Source organism: Acomys russatus, chromosome 3 (assembly GCF_903995435.1).
Source record: "Acomys russatus chromosome 3, mAcoRus1.1, whole genome shotgun sequence".
Lineage (NCBI taxonomy): Eukaryota > Metazoa > Chordata > Mammalia > Rodentia > Muridae > Acomys > Acomys russatus.
In genome coordinates, this window is record NC_067139.1 from 68,788,020 (window position 1) to 68,809,842 (window position 21,823).

General features: G+C 50.1%; 1 protein-coding gene and 1 pseudogene across 1 annotated transcript in view; both read right to left on the reverse strand.

Annotated features, from left to right (window-relative positions):
* The window catches only part of Tspan14 (tetraspanin 14), a 60,344-nt gene extending 46,441 nt beyond the window's left edge, over window positions 1-13,903 (reverse strand). Inside the window, exon 1 of the mRNA XM_051142282.1 lies at window positions 13,781-13,903. The gene's annotated coding sequence lies outside the window, so the exon portion shown is untranslated. The remainder of the gene's footprint in view (window positions 1-13,780) is intronic.
* Window positions 13,904-18,617: 4,714 nt separating this feature from the next.
* LOC127185848 (60S ribosomal protein L39-like) lies at window positions 18,618-18,773 on the reverse strand (annotated as a pseudogene).
* Window positions 18,774-21,823: the final 3,050 nt, after the last annotated feature.

Below are 21,823 nucleotides of genomic sequence, written 5' to 3' on the forward strand. Positions count from 1 at the left end.
TAGGCCATTAGATGGTCATGGGATTCTTCTTTGCTTTGGTGGAGCTAGAGAAGGAAGCTGGAGGGACTCGTGCACAGTGGGCAAGCCTTACTCCAATAAGCCAATGGGTTATTTGTATTCCCATTTCACAGCTGTGAAAGCTACTCTAAGCTGACTGAGTGAAACCTGCCTCCTCTGAGGCCCTCAGCCATCTTCCAGGGTGGGGGAGCAGGGCAGATACACAACAAGGGGCAGCGACCAAGGCTGCACCTGTCCTGCCCTCAAGGAAGGAAACAGTAGGACAGCAGGTGGGAAGGGAAGCAGGCAGAGCTGGCTAGGCACAGGGACCAAGGGTGAGGCTGGACGGGCAAAGGCAGATAAAAAGCCAGAATCCCACCCAGAGGATGCCAAGGAAAGAATATTTTTGCCTCTTGCAAACAGAACAGACAGAAAATTTAAACACCACCCAGGTCCAAAGCTAAGAAGCATGTGTGGCCAGGAGTGGTGGCTTAGCCTTTAATCCCAGCACTCGGGAGGTAGAGGCAGGCAGATCTCTGTGAGTTTATAGCCTGGTCTATAAAGTGAGTCCAGGACAGCCAGGACTCTGTTTTACACTTACATTTACACTTACACACACACACACACACACACACACAGAGAGAGAGAAAGAAAAAATCCTGTCGCCAGGCATGGTGGCGCACGCCTTTAATCCCAGCACTTGGGAGGCAGAGGCAGGCGGATCTCCATGAGTTCAAGGCCAGCCTGGACTACAGAGAGTGTTCCAGGACAGCCAGACCTGTTACACAGAGAAACCTTGTCTTAAAAAAACCAAACAAAAAAACAAAAAAACGAAGTGTGTACACAGAGGCATTATATAGGTTTATCTCTACATTTCTGTAATTTGCTTTACTGATATGAGCTCACTCTGGTGAGAGATAAAACAAAAAGCTTGATTTTCTTCTCTCCAGATCCAACTTCACAAGAGAGATACTGTATCAGTAAACAGGAGTAATGTGACTTGACCAAGAAGAATGGAGTCGATGTCCACACAAGACTTAACCACAGTCACTGGCTCCCTCTGAAGAGCCCCTAAGGACCAGGCAGAGAGGCAGGGTGCAACGGGGCTCAGGGCAGTGCAGCTCCAACAGGGAACCGCAGCCACTCATTAGGGCCACCTGCCTGGAAGAGCAGGGAAAAACCTGTCTGGGAGAGGGACGAGCTTTGTTCAGCTTACCTATCTGAAGATACTTTCTCCTACAAGATCCCAACAGGACAAGGGACTTTCAAGACAGTGATCCACCGTTTTGGAGTTAAGACTCATAAAACTAAAAAGCTAGAACCTTGCCCAGGTTTGTCTGAGCAGCCCTTCCTTCCTTCCATTATCCAGTCAAAGGCCTACGTCCAAGAAAGTGACCTGTCGGTGGCCAGCCACTGCACCTCCAGGATTCAAGCCCCAGCCCTATTGCTTTTGTCCTGAGCACCTGCGTCATGGTGTGGCTTGTATTGTTGCGATCACACAGCGTGATAAAAGCAAAACAACTTGGAGGGTGCTGGTTTGAATAGGTTTGGCCCCATCGACTCATGTGTTTGCTTGACTCACAGGGAGTGGCACTGTTAGGAGGTGTGGCCTTGTTGGAGGAAGTGTGTCACTGTGGGGGTGGGCTTTGAGGTCTCCTATGCTCATGCTCTGCCCTGTGTGCAATGAAAGCCTCCTCCCGGCTGCCTTTGGATCAAGATGTAGAACTCTTGGCTCTTCCAGCACCATGTCTGCCTGCACGCTGCCGTGCTTCCCACCATGATGACAATGGACTAAACCTCTGAAACTGTGAACCAGCCCCAGTTAAATGTTTGCCTTTATAAGAGTTGCCTTAGCCGGGCATGGTGGCGCGCGCCTTTAATCCCAGCACTCAGGAGACAGAGGCACATGGATCACTGTGAGTTCGAGGCCAGCCCGGTCTAAAAAGTGAGTCCAGGACAGCCAAGGCTACACAGAGAAACCCTGTCTTGAAAAACCAAGAGTTGCCTAGGTCATGGTGTCTTTTCACAGCATAAAACCCTAACTAAGACAGGGAGAAAGTTTGTTTTAACTTACACTTCGAAGTCATTGCCCACCATAGAGGGAAGTCAGGGCAGGAATTCAAGGCAGGAACTGAAGCAAGGGCTTACTCTTCATGGTTTGCTCAGGTTGCTTTCTTACACAACCTAAGACCACCAGCCAGGCAGGGATGGTACCATCCACATGGGGCTGGGCCCTTCCATGTCAATCACCAATCAAGACACTGCCCCACATACTTGCCTGCGGACCAATCTGATGGAAGCATTTTTCTCAACTGAGGTTCCCTCTTTCTGGATGACCCTGACTTGTGGTAAGGTGACAAAAAAGCTAGCCAGCACAACCAAGCAGCCTGGATTGTGACCTCTCCAGAGATCATTTGGATGCATCTACTCCCAAAATGGGAGCCACATTTTACACATGTAACAATGAACTCCAGCCCTTTCCAATCTGAGTCTCATGGATGCCGTGTCTACTGACATGAAGACAGTCTAACAAACAAGGGGGGTGGAGAGGTACACGCCTTTAATCCCAGCTCTCAGGAGGCAGAGGCGGGCAGATCGCTGTGACTTCGGAGCCAACCTGGTCTACAAAGCAAATACAGAAAGTCCAGAACAGCCAAGGCTAACACAGAGAGTATCTGTCTCAAAAAAAAAAAAAAAAAAAAAAAAACAACCAAAAAAAAAAAAAAAATAAGGCTTCTGGGGCTGAGTGTGACGCCTAATTTGAAAGACCGCTGACAACAGTCAAGTCAAACAGCCAGCCAGGCTCTATCTGAAGATGGTAAGTTCTGAAAAAGTCAAAAAGAAATGTTCTGGACAGAGAGTTACCCAACATTTCAAAGGCTCTGACAGATCCTGGTGTGGTTTAGACAGAAGACAGAAACGGCAGATTCACCCCCAGGGGGAACTGCCTGACCCTGCAGTGAGAGCGGGCCTCCAAAGAGAATGCTCCTTTTTTTTTTTTTTTAACACATTTTTATTGAAAGATAAAATAATTCATATTACATCTCATTTTCTATCCCATCCCATACATCCTCCCATTCCTCCCTCCCTCCCACTTTCACCCCAATCCCCCTTCCCTATGACTGTGACCAAGGGGGACCTCCTCCCCCTGAATATGGTGCTAGGGTATCAAGTCTCTTCTTGGTAGTCTGCTATCCTTCCTCCGAGTGCCATTGGGCCTCCCCAACAAAGGGACTGACTTTCACAGGAGAATGCTCCTTTTAACCACCAAAAACTGGGAGGAGGGGAGGGCCACATGAAGAGGTAAAGGGACAGACACTACTTCCCTTCAGGTAAGGAAAAATCACAACCATAGAGACCAAAATAAACTATTCCTCCAATTCTCCAGCACCCTGCCACCAATGGCTCTTCTGACAGGACTTCAGTGGCAATCTTACTATACTGTCAGGAGGTGCTTTTTCTGAGGATCAGGTGACTGGTTCCCATCCTACCTAACACACACACACACACACACACACACACACACACACACACACTCACACTCACACTCACACACACACACACACACTCACTGCGGAAGGAGGGAAGGGGGAGAAGGAGGGAAGGGGGAGAAGGAGGGAAGGGGGGAGGGAGGAATCATACAAAATGGCCCAAACCTAGTGAGCACTCCTGTCTTCATTCTAAGAGTCACTATATGATCTGCTAAGAGGGTGACAGAACAAAGGGAAAGCTTGTCTTAGCTGAGAGATTGAGATACAGCCAGGGAGCCGCTAAACCTTTGGTCCAGTACGGAGACTCGCACTGTGAAGGCGTCCACTGGTATCCTGCACATGCTGGCTGCTGCCGGCTTTTAAGAGCTCAGGGTGGCTAAACAAAGGCGAAGAGCCGTGGCTCAGCAGCCGGGGTGGTTGCTGGCTGGGCTGCTGGAAAGCAGGCTTTTCTGCCTCTGAGAGCTCAAGGAAGGACGAGGGACCCGACACAGGGTGAGCACAAAGAAAGATGGGGGTGCCTACAAGACTGACAGCCGCTGAGGCACGTGCCTGGCCCCCACCCAAGGGTGCAGCTGGGCAGTGAGAGCTCTGTGGACATGTTTCCCAAGGTGGCGGGCAGGCAGCTGACAAGCCAGACTCGGCATCCAGCTCCTTCCCAGCTGTTCCGATGGTTACCCAAGGAGCTCCAGGCAGACCACATGACATAAAAAGCAGCGAGGGTCCTTAACACAGGTGCCCACAAAAGGCCAGGGGAGAAAGAAGGCAGGGCTGGAATCTGAGAACCGTAGGGCTCAGTGAATCAGGGCAGCCAGCAGAAGACCTCCACAGAACACAATGGGCACCAGTAGCCCCAAACAATAGCAACTCTAGTCCCTCCCTCTCCTCCTCCTCCCACTTCACCCCCCCACCCAAATCCACTATGGGAGGCATCAGAAAACCAGGGCAGAGCCATGAATAGCTCTACTGTCAGTCCCTAGGCCCCGCCTCCTCAGCCTCACAGGTCAGGCCTAGCTGCCATCAGGCCACAATAGAGACCTCTGTGCTACAGAGGACCATGGCTCCCAACAACAGAGCTTCCAGCATTGGTAGCTCTGGGCTTCTCATGGGGACTGCATGTGACTGTAGTGGTGAGGAGTCCTCTGCGTGGGAGGTTGGTAGGGCCAGGGCAAGGGCACAGGCCACAAAATCACCAGGCCAGGACATAGGGAGGAGTCTTCCTAACAATCTCCTAGCTTCCTGTCTTGTACTGTGTTTTTATGGGGTGGCCACAGCCACACTGAATGGCTATTGGCTAGCTATTTCAGGGGACGGTGGCTACAGTGACACAGAAAGTGTGAGAAAACTTTAAGACTAAGTAGCCTGTGCCCTCTCCCACAACCTTCTCTCCTTTCCCAAGCCCGTATCTCTACTCGAGGACCTGCTCAATGCAGAAAAGTCATCTGCCATTTACCTGGGTACCTTTTATACAGGCTTTTAACAACAATCTCAGCGTGCCAGACCCAGCAGCCGAACAGGCAGACTATGAGAACTCCCACAGTAGCAGAGGGACGCCCCTGGACCTTGTCTAAGACACACCAGTTCCAGCTTGTTTTTCACACTACCCAGAGCCTATGCAGTTGAAACCTATGCAGAGTCTCACATTGAGAGAAGGATCTCTCTGCTTCTCACCTCGCCCAGTATCCTCCTCCTCAGACACCTCAGCACAGGTCTGAGTGCACAGGCCTCATGATCACAACACATCCAAAAGCTCCAAACGAGCTCATGGGAGGAGCACGGACTGAGCTGAGGCACGAACAGCAGAGGGCAGAAAGCAGTACACAGCCCCCCCTGGCAACTCTGACTGCAAAAAATAGAAGACCGCCCCAGCATCAAGCCTCAGAAACTCCTGTTCCTCTTGGAATCAAAACAGTCAAACCAGCCATCTCGCACTCAGGCAACAACCAGGCTTGTGAGAAGCAACCACTGAGAGCAACCTCAGTGTGCATCAAGACGGGGCTGGAGTCAAGGCAAAATGACTTGTTAAAAGGATGCGTGCTAAAGTGGAACAATCCCTAGACAGATCTTAGGGCGAGGCTCAGATAAGAACAGAGCCATTGTGGGAATAAGGGGGTGGGGGGTGTACACGAGGCGTCCTGCCACACATCACTGTGCTCTGAACACCTGCTGGTAGAGGCCTTGGGCTAGGGAGGAGTGAGGCTGGAGAGGCCAAAAGTATGGATTTCTACGGCTTTGTTTGTTTCTCTGCGTAGCCTTGGCTGTCCTGCACTTGGCTTTGTAGACCAGGCTGGCCTCTGAATTCACAGAGATCCGACTGCCTCTGCCTCCCCAGTGCTGGGATTAAAGGCGTGTGCGACAACGCCCGGCTCCTCTTCTGTGGTTTTTAATCTACTTCTTAAATGATTTTTAAAAAGTTAAAATTAAGACCCCCCCCTCCAAAAAAATGTTATCACAGCCAGATGCAGTTATATATAATCCCAATACTCAGGAGACTGAGGCAGGAAGCTGAATTCAGAGTCAACCTAGGCTATGTAGGAAGACCTTGTCTGAAAGAAAAGAAGAGGGGGACATGCTTCATGAATAGCAGCACTCTTTAGGCAGCATCTGGCATCTCCCTAGGACAAGATGTTGTGGGGGAAGGGAGGAAGAAGATACTGAGGAAGCAAGGAAAAGGGAGTACAGGCCTCTGAGCACACTGAGCTCCCTGCTTACTTCACTCTACAGCCAAATAGAAAATTCTCTAAAAGAAAAGCAAGAACAGATTTTGATAGTGACAGAAAGAAAACGATGTTATTCCATAGCAAGAGCCACCTGTAGAACTCCAAGGTGTGTGGGGGGGGGGGTGCTCTCTGTCTAAGGGATGCTGAAACCCAGGCATCTGACAGACGCTTCTCCTGGGGCCTCCCTAGCCGCCAGCAAGGCTCCAAGTCTTAGCGTTATGAGCCCATCCCCATTTTAGCAGCTAAAGAAAGCCATTTCAACAGATTTCTAGGCCTGGCCCCACTCCAAGGACAAGCTAAAAACAGTTTCTCCAAAATCTCAGCTTCAAACCCCAACCCCTTAGCCACTAAGCTTTATGTACCTTTTAAGAACCGGCGGGCTGCAGCACAGGGCTGAGAGAAGCATTCCCATGCCTCTCCTTGTTAAAGGGTTACATTTATTGTCTAAAAGGCCCCCTTTAATGGGTGTGTCAATAAATACTCTGCACTCAAACGCACTGATGTATTTCCTTCACATGACTTTGCCCCCAAGGAATAATACAAAAACCATCCCAGTCTCTCTTGCTGCTGAGGGGATAAGAACCACCATTAGAACCAGTGGGGGCCGAGGTGTTGGGAGAGAGACCTGACCAGCGGGGACTGGTTCATGAGTACAACCCCAGGGACAACAAACACCGCCAGCAGTTGCATACCAGCCTCAAGCTCACAACTGTCCAGGCCTCAGAGAATGGAGGCCAGGGAGCGACTGAGTAGGTCTGGTTCCCCTTTCTCAAAGACCCTCTCCTGACTGTAAAGTTCAACCAATGGCTCCCAAAAGAAGCAGCACAAAGGAGGTATCAAAGCTACTAGGACCACTTGGAGCTTGCAAACCCTGAGGGATAAAAACAGTTCCTGCTCCCTTGGCAGGGCCCAGTACAAGGTCAAGGCAGATTCTCAAAGAAACCCCACAACCTTTCATTAGACCAAGACCAGCCTTTTGCCAGGACCCCACCCCCCACACACACACACCAGGGAGGCTCTGAGCCTCCAGGGCATATCCTGTTTCACCACCCTGGTGTTCGGGATTGGGGGGGGGGGGGTGTTCAGAACTGTCTGAACACAGAGGGGGCTCTGTGCAGAACCTGCCACCACCACAGCACCTAGACCTATCCCACTCCCTTTCCTGTTCTGTGTCCGTTCAGAGCCCTGAGACACCCTCCACTACCACTGACTCTTTTCTTAGCAACAGCCTCCCCGCACCAACTTATCCTGTTTACACCACAGCTTGTATTTCACAGGAAACAACCAGGCAGCAAGAGACAATGACTATGGGAGGCAGGGTGACTGCAAAGAGCAGGCATGGTCACTGTCCTTCCACTGCAAGACAGACACTGGCTATGGGGCCTTCCCTCTGGGAAACTGAGTAAGCCCCTACCTACGGCTAACAGGTTTCCCTAAAGCATAAGGGAGCTGGTGGAGACAAGAACAGCTTTGGGTGGAGTCACACCGGTAGGTCACCTGCGCCAGGTCCAGGTCACCTGCGCCAGGGATGACAAATGAAAAGAGGGGGAAGACAGAAAACCAGAGGAGCTCAGGGAATGGAAGTTACCAGCTATGACCCCTTCCATGGACCCAGAGCAGACAAGAGAACAAAGTCCATGGCTGGTAGGAGGGGGCTGTGGAGTTGTCATACTGGTTTGCTTCGGACTTGAAGAGCACAAGACAGGAGCTCCACTGCAAAGGACTTCAGAGACGAGAGGGCTGTGGTCTGACAGCCACCAGACCCAGGAAGGCAAGAGTCTGGAGATGGAGCTGCAGAGGGAAAAGAGATTAAAACACAAGGAGCCAGCACATGTTGGAACAAAAAGATCAAAGCTTCTTGAAATGGCGGCCACCTTTAGTTCTGAAGCCTTAGTGACCATGTCAAAAGCAATGATACTTGCAATGAGGAACAGCCACAGGAGAAAACACCACACCTGGAAAACAAAGGCGGGAGGCCATGAGCCTCGTAAAAACTCACAAGGCCAAACACAGGATACTGAAAAGGATTCAGCCCTTCACCCAACGTTAGCAAAGTCTTCTAAACTCTCTGCTCAATCAGCTTTGACCTTAGATGTGCAGAGGCCCATTCTATCAAGAATCCTGCTAAGTCAATTTATCCCCAACATGTTACCAAATTCTTTATCCTTTATCCCCCACATAATAGCTGGCCACTTGATTTGCCTTTAGGGAGAATTCTGTCAGCTCCATTCAGCTAAAAATGTCCCTACCTCCAAAAAATTCTCTAAGATCCAGGCACAGTGCTTTCTGGCTGTAAGTTCCCACTTTTCTTGGTTTTTGGAGTTGAGCCCAGTCTCTCTCCCCTACTTAAAAACCCTGCTGCAACCAACAGTCTTGAATAGTACACCGTAGCATTTCAACAAGTGCCAAAATAACTTTGTTTAAGCACAGAGTTCCTCAGTCTTCCAGGACTCACTGCGTCTTACCCTCACCCAGAGTATTAATTACCCACAATTGGTCTGAAGTTGGCCACTTCCTACAAGCCTCAGAAGACGGGGTCCAGGCGGCCCAGGAGTACAGGCTGGTCAGAAAAGGCAGGAAGAAGCCAGGTGCGGTGGTGTGCGCCTGTAATCCCAGCAAAGGCAGAGAGGCAGGTGGATGTCTGTGTGTTCGAGGCCACCCTAGTCTACAAATCTCGTCCAGGGCAGCCGAGGTTACATACACAGAGAAACCCTGCCTCAAACAAACAAACAAACAAACAAAAGAAAAGAAGAAGAGAAAGAAAGAGGAGAAGGAGGCAGGAGGAGGGGCGTTTATAGGCAGCCTGGGAAGCAAAGCAGCAATCTGGACTAGAGCTAGACAGGGCTACACAGTTATGATGCTCAGAGTCCACCACAGCCTGAATTGTGCAGCAGGTTTGGGGGGCTAAAGCTGAGGTAGCTGTTTTCTTTACCCTCTGATAGTTTAAAAGAGACCTTGCTGGGGACCCCTGGATTATACTGAACCCCTTCCCCTACCCCATCAACCTCAGATACAGACAAGAGGTTTATTTCAGGGAAAACTCACTCCTTTCTAGCTGCTGTGAGGACCTTCCCTTGGATGTCAAGGCTATGAACTCCTCGAAGCCTCTGTTTCTGAGTGTTTGCTCGGCTCTGTAGTATATGCAATCACAGACCCGAGGGCTGGCACACACCCAGGGAGAGCAGAGAGAAGGTGCGCCAGCCTCTGACCCGGCCCAGACCTTATTTACTACCTCAGCCCTGCACGATGACCAAGGGCTCAAGATGACTGAGAGCCGGGAGCACTCGGGAGGCAGAGGCAGGCGGATCACTGTGAGTTCGAGGCCAGCCTGGTCTACAAAGCGAGTCCAGGACAGCCAAGGCTACACAGAGAGACCCTGTCTCGAAAAACCAAAAAAAAAAAAAAGGTTCCTGAGAACACCATGTGCCATCTTCCTACCAGGAGGCCAGCAGCCACCTTGCCACATAGTACACAGACCAAGAAAAGTCAACGGGAGGTGTGGGCTCTGGCCACTTAAAGAGGGAGGCAAAAACAGATCTTAAGTGATGAAGATGCCAACTCCAGCCTGTACAGGCCCACTTACACTCTGATTACCAGGGTTACTACCTCCAAAGAGAAAAACCACAGCCCAGCCCAGCCCCACCCAACCACCAAGGGTGGAGGAAGCAGGGTTCCCAGAATCAGCTGTTGGTAAACCCTTGTCGGGAACTGGCAGAAAGACAGCAGCTGTCCCAAAACAGTGTCAGGCCTGACCCAGGGGCTTGAGACGCTGTTCCTCAAACCTAAAGTGTACACTAGTTTCTCAGTAACCCAGAAAGGGCAGATCTGCCTCTACTTGCTTCACAGAGGAGCAAATATGCAACGTCAGTCTAGGCTCCACAGCTAGCAATTAAGTCATCAGTCAAAAGCTGGCCTCCCTTCTGCCCAGCCGCACACTGGAATATGCTAGGCATCTTCATGGCGAGTGGACAGACTCACCACCTGCTGCCCACAGGCCAGGTCCTGTGCTGAACCAATGCAACTACTTGCTCTGGCTGAACCAAAACACACACGAATAGGAGACCAGGACCCCACAGTGACCCATAGTCAAAGACAGCACCGCCTCACTGAAGAAGGCAAACCAAAACATCCACCCATTCACCACGCCAAAGACTCTGAAAAGCAACCAAGCGTGGCCTATACTGGGCACTGGTGACCAGCCAGGAGTAGGAGCTGCTAGAGGCCTTTATGCCACCTGTCATTCCACAGGTGGGAAAACAAGAGGCCCTGAAAAAGCAGTAACCATGTCTAAGAACAGTGAGGCGACCTTCACAAAGACCAGCCTAAGGTAGATGTACAGATGACAGAACACAAAAGCCAAAATCAGAGTGGCTAGAGAAATGCACCTAACATCTGTCTACCCTGCTCTTCTGTGGAAGCTACCCTCTAAGTCACCCTCCCAAACCAGCACTCTGCTCCACATGCCGCGGCATGCAAAGCTTGGCCTCAGCCCTAAGGAGAACCATTAGAGCACAGCAACTCGGGCACCTCTCTCTGTTCTGCTTCTAGGAAAAGCAACTTCACATCCAGGCAAGACGGAGTAATACAACACTCCCCAAAGTCCAGTGGCTACAAGAGAGGAGCCTGCTTCCCCTTCAAGTCTCTTTAAAGGCAGGACACTCAGCAGCAGGAAGCTGGGATTGTCGCCTCCATTCACAGCCTCTAGGCTGGGACTTCCTGCTTTTGAATAAACGAATGAATTAGCCAATGAGCTAAAGGACAGGACACAGGAGGAACTCAAGTAACTTGCCTGGGGGTCAGAGGAAAGAGGAGTGCTCAGCGTTCTCCAACACCCTAAGGTTCCTCGTTTATCAAACTTCTACCATTCAAAGGCGGCAGGCCATCTTTAAACAGTGAGGTGTTTCTTTGACTAATTTATACGTGTTCTTGGTAGCACGGGATCCAGTACTTGAGAAGAGGCAAGTGAGAGCCGCGATGGGCATTCATGCTTTTCATCAAATGGTTTTTTTTATTCCTACCCTACCCCGACCTCGAGGGTGATTATGGCCATGTGACTCGGCACAGCCAATGAAATGGCACTCATAGGTAGCCGCCTTAAAAGCCAAGACTCATCAGGCTACATAAATATGAACTGGTCCTACAACAACGGCAACATAAAGCAGTATGTGATATGTAAGTGGACTTAGCAAAAAAAAAACACACACACACACACACACACACACACACACAAACAAAAACAAAAGAAAACCAAGGAAAGACTTGGTTGCTTTAAGCCTCTGAAGTGTGAAGTCTGGTACTAAGCACATCAAACTCTGATCTCTACGGAAGGCTCTCCAGCCTCGCATGCAATCCCCTGGCTCTGTGTGGCAAAGGCTGTACTTATCAAGCAAACTAGCAGGGATTGAGGGATGGTATGTGCTCAGGTCATGCTAGATAGGTGAGCTACTTTGGAAGCTGGGCCTTGAGGGAACCTGTAGTGAAGGACTCAGTGGTTCTGCCTTGGGCCAGGCTTGGTCACTGTATTTAAGCACCCCCAGGAGTAGGGCATCATTAAATGAGAGAATCCAACAGCTCAGGAGACCTCAAGGAAATCACTCTGACCTTTCTGGGCCACAGTTTTCTCATTTTTAAATTCAGGCACTTAATGCCTATCACACTGAGTTGTTTCAAAGATTAAACAATTAAAGTAAGCCTGGGATAGTTGCTTGATATACGTCTCCACATATACTAAGCCGTGACAAACTCAACAACCTGTATGCTTGTTCCTAAGTTCACCGGGTTTTAAAGCAGCAACAGGCTCTCAAGACTGGCTGGCAGACCCGCATTTTTAGGGACCATAAAAATTAACCCTGTTTAACTTCTCAGCTAAAGTTAAGCAAGGTTAAATCCCTAGGCACATGGTGGGCCAGGGTAAGGCCCCTGGAAGTGGCCTAAGAACCCAGGGCTCCTCTGCATCCCTGGTCTGCTTGTAACTTCACCTCATTTCTTCCCACCCACACAAGGCATGAATTTCATCCTCCATTACAAACATGGCAAGGGAGAAGCCCTCACTTGTCCTCCAGCGCAGTTGCCCGAATAAGAGAGGGGCAGGAGAGAAATCTTCCCATGGCAGCCAGCCCTTTCCTCCCCCCTGCCCCCTCCTCCATACCTTTCTTGGGGACAGCCACGAACCTCCGGTGGATCAGTGGCCCAAGCTGTTTGACTAAATGAAGCAACTAAGCCTAGACGGAGTGCCTAGCAATAAATACCACTGAGCACTTGCATTCTCACCATGAAAGGCGTACAGGTATGAGCCCAGAGCACCCGCTATATAGCACAGACACCCCCCAGTCTTGGAAACACACTAGGTGGCCCAAAAAGAAGAGTCCAGAAATGTAGGAAAGGACGCATCAAGACAATGTTTCTCCAACTGAAAGTGGAGTACAACACAATACTAAGAAGGGTATAAAACACATCTAGTGACATAGGTTTGCAAGTCTTGTCCCTGACATTAGAAACAGAATGGAGCAGGGTGTGAGTTGTAAAGGTACCAGGGTCCAGGAAGTTTTGAAAGGGTGTCTCCAGCAACCTCTGAGCTGTTAGAACCTGGGGCCCCAGATTTCCTTTCATAAAGAAGGAAGCACTCAGCAGGCACCAACTTCTCAGAAGGGGCTATGTGGAAACTGTCTAGGATGTGGCACGCTGCTGACCTACATCCACCAGACCGCCTAGAGCTGGGATCACACCTGCTACAGGCTCCAAGCCCGCTTCCTGCACACGCTGCCCAACACACCTCGATGGCCCCCAAACACCAGAGTTCTGATACAGCCATGAGTTGGTCATCGCGGCTCTGTAACTAGCTCCAGGCAAGCACTGGCTGAAGACACTGAGTTCTGATAATACTGACCGCCTCTCACTGGAGACCGAGTTTCAGAGTTTCTGTGGTTCAGGGGCCGAAGTCCCCACACGCGCACTATCCCCACCCACCCTCTGCACTGCACGCCCAGCAGGGAAGAGAAAGGGGGCTGCAACCTGGGCCAACAAGCCAAAGTACAGCCTGAACCACAACTTGGCCAAAGCTCGGGCTAGGTCAGGGGTCAGGCTCTGCTTCCAAACACAGCCAATAGCGACCAGGACCGAAAAGCTAGGATCGCCACCTCCTCAAACTCCAGGCGGACAGCGTGGGACTCCGCGGCTACGAGCATACCCAGGGTGGGTGGGGGCTGGGCGACGGTCCCCTCACCCGGGACCGGAGCTAAAGAAGGCGCCCTCCGCTGGGCTCGCAGGTGAGGACAGGCAGAGCCCAAGCGGCAGCGAGGTGCAGACACACCTTCCGGGGCGCCCGCGGCGCCTCCCCCTCCACACAGCGCCCGAGTACGGCTCAGCAAGGTCCCGCCCGCGGCCTCCAGAGCTCGCGGGCAGTCTCAGCAGACAAAGCCCGCGCCGCCCGCGGGGCCGCCCCCGCCCAGCAAGGGAGTCCCGGGGCCGAGCGAGAACGCGGGGAGCATCCGCCGTCCCGAGAGGACGCTCACGAGGGCCGACCCGAGACAATAAGGACAGGCCCGACGCTGCAGCGGGGCCGCGTGTTCTACTTACCCGGGCGCGGCAGCGGCGCTGGCGGAGGCGGCGGTGGCGGCACGGCCCGGTCGGCCGAGGAAGTTAGAGCAAGTTCGGCAGCGCCGAGCGGGAGGGCGCGACTCGGGCCGTCCGAGCGGCGGGGGCGGGGCTCGGAGGGGCGGGGCCGCGGCAGAGAAAGAGGCGCCGCTTCCCTGCGCCCCTCGGCCGCCCCACGCGTCTGGCCCACCCAGTTCCCGCCCCCGCTTCTTGCTCCTCCCACTCTCAGGCACCGCCCCATCCTTCGCTCCTCCCCCACCAAGACCGGACTCCCACCGCTCGCCCCCCCCCCTCCGCCGTCAGCCCACAACCCACCGCCGACTGCCCCCTACCAATAACCCCGCCCCCTCCACGCCCCGCCTATGCTCCGCCCCACGGGTCACCACACTCCGCCCCCACCGCTCACCCCGCCCTGCAAACGGTCTACCTTAGGTAAAGAGCAGGATCGCTGGCCCGCCCCTTTGTCCGGCTCTGGGCGGTGCCCCAAGCGGGATTTACCGGGGTTCGCCCTTTCCTTGGCTCCGCGACGACGCAGTCGAAGCCGGGACTCCAGTCACTTGTGGCCACCGGTTGAGCGTCCGCTTGAGCGCTTGGCTGGGTTTCGCTGTGCAATCGCCCCTCCTGCCTTAGAGGGGTCCCTCGGGAGCCGAGCCTGGGAGAAATGAGAGTTGCGAAATGCCTTGTCTCGAGGGATGCTGGGGTGGCCGGGTGGTGGAAGATTGGGAAAATGGCTGGTTTTAAGATGGAAGGCGTTCCTGCCCAGCCTTGGGAGCCAGAGGTGGGGGTAGTCTTCTAGAAAGGAGTGGTAGAGATTTCTTTACAGCCGAGCCTAAAGACTCGCTCCTTCTCCAGTCTCGGTGCTAAAAATACCAAGCTTCCTTTGGACTACCTGCTGAGATCTGTACAGCACCTTTATGCTGAGGAGATGGCCGGTCTGATTCTTGGAAGTGGAAGGCCACAAGGACAGGCAGATGTACAATAGCGTCCACACCGCTGTGATTTAAAGGCCGACCTTGTCCTAGCCTCTGCCTGCTTGTCTACCTGCTTAGTTTGAGGCCTACCTCCTATAGGTTTGAGGGCACTGAGAGCCAGATCTGCTCCTGGGCAACACAAAAGTGACATAAGACGCAGCCAACAGGTTAAGTTCATTGTAAAGAGAAAAATCCAGAAATAAGTGTTCCTTTCCACTGCTTGTTTTGTTTTGTTTTTCGAGACAGAGTTTCTTTGTGTAGCCTTGGCTGTCCTGCACTTGCTTTGTAGACCACAGGCTGGCCTCTAATTCACAGTGATCCGCTTGCCTCTGCCTCCCAAATGCTGGGATTAAAGGCATGGGCCACCACCACTTGACCCCTTGTGCTTATTTAGCAAGGAGGATGCAGACTGTCTCTAGAATACCCCAGACAGCTCAAGGACCTCCCTGACAAGGAAACCTGTCCATAGTGTCACCCCCAGCTAACCAAAATGCACAATGAAGTGTCTGGTGTGTTGTGAGCACCAGGTATTGTGTTTATCTTGGGGGCAGAGCAACTCAAACCTCTCCTTCCAAACAGTTACTTTTTAGTAGAAAAGAGAAATCATTTCGTGTTTAAATGAATACTGAGAGACAAAGACAACAAGGCCTGGGATAGAAAAAGGGAGTGGTCGGGGGAAAGGTGAGGAGATGGTGTTGAAATTGAAAGCCAAAGAATAAAGAGTGGGTGGTCCAGAAAGTACAAGTTGAGAGCAGCAGGTGCCAAGGCCTTGGAAAAGGGCACACTCTGCATGTGTGGAGGAGCTGAAGGAAAGCTGCTGCATGGCTATCATTTCGAGATAGGCTTGAATGGGCTATCATTGGGTAAAAGGCTAGGGATGAAAGACACAAAGGGCCTATGGACTGTGTCAAACGATGGAGCATTTTTGTTAAGCCATTGAAGGGTCTACAGAAAGGACTAACATTCTCATTTGCTGCTGTGAGCGGAGCAAATGCAGTAGCCGTCAGGCAAAAATTACAAGTAGGGAGCCAATTAAACTGTTGCCTTAATCCAAGCCAAGTGTGAAGAAAGTGTGAGCTGAAGTGCTTGGCTGTGTTAAGGTGAGTAGCTGAGGGGCGGGCCCTGTTTTGGATTTAAGGCCAAAAAGATGGCTGTAGGAGGAGGAAATGTAGAGATGAAAGGGAAAGTTTCTTTCAGTGAGTGGGCAAACAGTGCCTCATTTATTTGGGCGGGGTTGCCTGAAGGAAAACGACAGCTTTCAGGATGACCATTAACAGGTTTGTTTTAGCCATACTGACTTGAAGATGCCTGTTAGACGCCCAGGGTTGTTGTTCAGTCACTAAGAGCACAGAAGGACAGTCTGGGGGAAGGTGCATTTTGGGAGATCATCAGTAGTTATGACCATAGGAGCTGAGAATTCCACCTAAAAGGAGGCAGGGTGTGGTGGCGCACGCCTTCAATCCCAGCACTCAGGAGGCAGAGGCAGGCGGATCGCTGTGAGTTTGAGGCCAGCGAGTCCAGGACAGCCAAGTCTACACAGAGAAACTCTGTCTCAAAAAACAAAAAAACAAACAACAACAAAAAGGCGGAAGGAGGTAGATGCAGAGAAGATTCAGAGGGCACCCATGGAGTGAAAAAGAATAGAAGGCAGGGAAAAAAAAACCACTGAAAACAGCCTGGGAGGCCAGAGCAGAACAAAGGATGACGTGTGCCTGTGCCCAAGACTGAGAAAGCTGTCTCCAGAAAGGAATTAGCCATGGTAGATGCTGCTTGGAGCTCAGGGGAGATGAGATCAGGGAAGTGACTTGCTTTTAGCAGCATAAAGCTATTGGTAAGCATGCTAAGGGCAGAGTTCCTGGTATAGCTAGATGACAGTGGAGCTATTACACATAAAAGACCCAACAGAGAACAGAAGCCCATCAGAGATCTTACTATGGATGTGGCACACTGGAGGCCTTGGTAGAGAAGGCTGGGTAGCCCTAATCTGCTACATACAACCATCTGACGATTCAATAGAAAATAGAAAGGTCCATGTCTGTTATTGGCCACTGGATCCCTTTCCCCTAGCTGGGTTGCCTTGTCGGGCCCAGGTGGGAGAAGGTGGACTTAATCCTGCTGTGACTTGAGGTGCCAGGATATGTTGGTACCTCTTAGGGGCCTCCCTTTCTCTGAGAAGAAGGGGGAAATGGGAGGAGCCAGGCATGAAAGTGGGATTGGGAGGAGAGGAGGGAGAGGGCTGGGATCAGGCTGTAGAGTGATTTAAGAACAACAAGGCAAATCCTAATCTGGCTTTAAAGGGAAGAGATGTGCTTTCCTTGGCCAGAATTCTTTCCAGAAATGTGCTGAAATACATGGTTCCAGTAGCCATGTGTGTCTATAGCAAAAGTCATGTGTTGAAGATGATAAAATAGGATAAATGGGTTGTCAAGATCTAGGGAGTCACCTGTTCTGCATTATCTGTCTATTTACTATGTAAGTGAAAGGAATACAATCATCTTCTTACATTTATCCACTTGGCATTTTTAACTATCTGTTTTGAGAAAAGTTCTCTCTGTTGCCGGCCTGCCTGGAACTTGCCATGTAGATCAGGCTGGCCTCAAACTCAACAGAAATCTGCCTGTCTCTGCCCTCCTGGTGCTAGAATTAAAGATAAATGCAGCCCACTGTTTTTAACTTTAACTTGTGTTAGCCTGGGGGTGGGAGTGGGGTTAGTATGAGGAAAGCTACGGGAGGTTTGGACAGTGGTGAAAATGAATGACATGAGGGAGGAAGGAGTGATGGTTCTGACCAGCAGGTGAAGAAGAAGTAGGGCTGGAAAGAAGAAAACCAAGAAGCTGAGAGTGTTCCTCTTGTGCTTAGTATAAATTAAAACGCTAGGTCTTCCTGCGTACTCTGCAGTGTCCTCAGCTTGTTGTGGCCATCCTGGGCCTACTTAACAGAACTTGTGTGTGTGTGTACAAGCAGGGATGGACTGAAGAAACATTTGGTGACCAGCTCTCCTAATTCTTTTTTGGGGGCTGCGGGGGAGGAAGGTGTGTGCGTGTGCGTGTGTGTGTGTGTGTGTGTGTGTGTGTGTGTGTGTGTGTGGTGGTTTTTTGTTTTGTTTTGTTTTTTGAGAAAGATTTTCTCTGTATTGATCCTGGCTGTCCTGGACTCACTTTGTAGACCAGGCTGGCCTCAAAGTCACAGAGATCCTCCTGCCTCTGCCTCCCAAGTGCTGGGATTAAAGTCATGTTGCACTGCCATGCCCACCTTTTTGGGTGTTATTTTTGGTAAAATATCTACTTTATTAACCTCATAACACAAAGTCACCAGGGCTGGAGATACAGTTTAATTGGTAGAATACTTGGCTACCAGGCATGAAACCCTGGATTCAACCCCAGCACTAGCACAAACAAAGATTTATAAAGCTTGAAAAACATGGGAACTACTGTAAAGAATTCATTTACCAAGCTGGCCTGGTGGTACAAGCCTTTAATCTCAGCACTCAGGGGGCAGAGGCAGGCGGATCTCTGTGAATTTGAGGTCTACAAAGTGAGTCCAGGACAGCCAACTCTAACACAGAGAAACACTGTCTCAAAATAATTAATAATAATAATGATGATGATAATAATAATAATAATAATAATAATAATAATAATAATAATAATAATTCCTTTACCTAGAAATGATGTCTTATTATCTTTTTTTAATTTTCTGAAATGGTCTACAGTTTATTACTGGACAAGCCACACCCCCAATTTAGACATGACTAAGTCCCCAGGTTAAAAATGCTGAACTCCGTCTGGTAGGATTGATTGATGACCATGATTCAGTATAAAGCCTCAGTCTCGCCACTGTGTGAATGCTTACAGTCCCAGCTTCATTCTTCTCCTGTGTCTTCTCTTGGAGTTGTACCTGATCTTGTTACCAGTTCTCATCCAAATCCATTGAGGAATAGGTCAGTTTTGCTTTTGTTTCTTGGCCAGTAATCACTTGATTCTGAAAGTCTTGTGAGAAGGCATGATGAGAAGCCGAGTCTGATGCACAGCGCGTGAGGCAGAGGAAAGGAGAAGAGGATCTTATTATCTTATCAGGACCAAACTCGCATCCCTCTCTCTCTCTCTCTTTCTCTCTCTCTCTCTCTCTCTCTCTCTCTCTCTCTCTCTCTCTCTCTCTCTCTCTCTCTCTCCCCCCCCTCTCTCTCTTCTCTCTCCGTTTTGTTTTTTGAGACAGGGTGTAGGGTTTCTATGTGTCACCCTGGCTGTCCTTGAACTCACACTGTAGACCAGGCTGGCCTTGAACTCATAGATCTACCTCCCTTTGCCTCCAGAATACTGGAATTAAAGACATGCACCACCACCCCAGTTGATAATGAGAACTTTTTGGTGGCAAACAAGAGGATCCCATTCCAACTACTCTATACAAATACAGATGGAAGACAGCGTTACATTCAGGTCACTGACAGCATTGAAAGAGCTTAAAACCAGAATTCTTTTGGAAATTCAAGGAATTGATCTTGGGCCTAGTATGAGCAAATGCAAGAGAGGATTATAATTGGTCCAGCTCTGGTCACATAACCCAACCACTGGGAAGGAAACAGGATACTGTATTTGAACAAGGCCTTGTCCTGTGCTTAAGCAAATAGTCCCTGGCACAGGGGTTATGCCATGAAAAAGAGTGCTGTGTACAGAAATCACATCATAATTCCTGGCAGATTCTGCTCACCCAGATATCCTGAGGTTCTTAGCACTGACTGAAAAGTTTTGGACAAAAGTGTGATACTGGCGTTTGTGCTCTCTAAGGCTGGATGGAGTAGGAAGAATGGCTCTAAAGGAACAAAACTAAATGCAAAGAGTTATAAAGGAAACGACTGCAGTGGTTTAGCAGGAAGATGAGGAAATGGAAAGAGGTAGGTAGATTCACAATGCGTGTAAGAGACAGAATTGATGGGGACCAATTGGATAGGAAATTGAGGAATATGGAGATGTCTTATTCTGCTGCATGGACAGTGGCACTAGTTACTAGGGGACCGTGTGTGTGTGTGTGTGTGTGTGTGTGTGTGTGTGTGTGTGTGTGTGTGTGTGTTGTGAGAAGTGGTGGCTTAGGACTCTTCCATCTGAAGTGCTCCTAAGCAGAGGGCAGTGGTCCATTGTTCTATAGAGTTCAGAAGAGATACCTCAGCAGAAGCTAGAAATTTGGTAGTTTTCTATCAGTTGGGGAATTATGTTAACTTCTCGTGTACGTGTGTGTGTGTGTGTGTGTGTGTGTGTGTGTGTGTGTGTGTGTGTTTGCACATTTGCAAGTACAAGTATGTATGTGCGCTATGTTGATTCCAGAGGACAATCCTGGGAGTCTTTTGGGGTTTTTTTGTTTGTTTGTTTGTTTGTTTCCTTGGTTGGTTGGTGAGTTGGTTTTGTTTGTTTTTTGTTTTGTTGAGACAAGGTTTGTCTGTGTAGCCTTGGCTGTCCTAGAGTCATTTTGTAGACCAGGCTGGCCTGGAACTCACAGAGATCCACCTGCCCCTGCCTCACAAGTGAGTGCTTGGGATTAAAGGCGGGCGCCATCATGGTCTTTCTGTGTCTTGTGGCTCTCTGATTAGGCAAGACCCAGACATTAACTTGTCTCTGCCTCTTGAGCACTGGGATTACAAATCCATGCCACCATGTCTAGCTTTTGTTGTTCATCATGAATTCTGGAGATAAAACTTGTGCTTGCATGGCCAAGTTCTTTACAGACTGAGCCCTCTCCCCAGGCCCAGAATTGTGCTTCCTTCTTATAGCAGTGACTGAGCAAGTAATTAATTGGGTTTTTGTTGCTGGTGGTCCCTGTAGTTGTTAAAAACAACTCTCCCATGACTCAGTAAGACATCTAAAGGTAAACAGAACAAAGCTGATTGACATCTCTGCAATGTCATTTTGGTTAGAGATCTACTGGGTTGGGCTGAGCTGGCCCTGTACAGTAGGCGGATTTCATCCTCCTCGGAGTCAGCTTTTGCCGGCGTACTGGTTACTCCAGTTTCAGGTTCCCAAGACTTTTTTCCTTTTCTTTTTTTTTTTTTTTTTTTCCCAAGACTTGTTATGTGGCAAGACCCTATCTCAAAACACATCAGATGACCATGAAAAGGGGAGAAGGATCCAGGACAAAACAAGGATAACATAGAGAAATAAATACAAGAGCCTCCCCCCCAAGAAGGAAGCGTGGTTACAGAGGTAGGAAGGGAGCCTCGAGGGTAATCTGTATGAAAGGTAAGAGGAAATGACAGCTTCAGAAAGGGGAGAATGACTTCAGAGAGGTCAGTGAGACAGGCTGAAAAGGGCATGTTTTTGGAGTGGGTCAGAGAGCTCTTTCAGTGGTGAAGCCAGTTGTTAGGTCAGAGGTTTGGGGCCAAAGGCAAGGTGGCCTGGACCAAGAGGTTGCTGCCCTTCTCTTCTGATCAGGACAAACCCAGCTCCTAGTTCCAGATTCCCAAGAGACCACTGGACCTAAGACCCACCTACAAGGCTCTAAACTCACCAAATAAAGCTATAATCCCAGTACCTCACCATCGCATCACAACTCTCTTCACTCCTCTTTAAGAAGCCCCTGCCCCAACGCAGCCTTGGGACTTCACTGACTTCCTTCTGTGAGAGAGATGTCCCCAATAAGCCTCCCTTTTTACTATAAATTCGGCTCAATTTGACTTATTATGTCACTGGAGGAGCCACTCATGGGCAATACAAGAGATGTTGGCTGGAAAGTGACAGGAAAATGTGTTTTGAAAAGAAGATCCTGGGGGCCAGGCATGGTGGCACACACCTTTAATCCCAGCACTTGGGAGGCAGAGGCAAGCCTGGTCTACAAAGTGAGTCCAGTTCAGCCACAGCTACACAGAGAAACCCTGTCTCGGTGGGGGGGGGGGCAGGGAGAGGGGGGGGAGAGAAAAGAAAAGAAAAAGAAAGAAAGAAAGAAAGAAAGAAAGAAAGAGATCCTGGACATGGATAAAAAAGTGGCAGAATGTGGCGCCAGCGCCACCGCGGTAACTCATGTACACACACACACAGGCACACACACACACAATAACACAGCGGGTCTT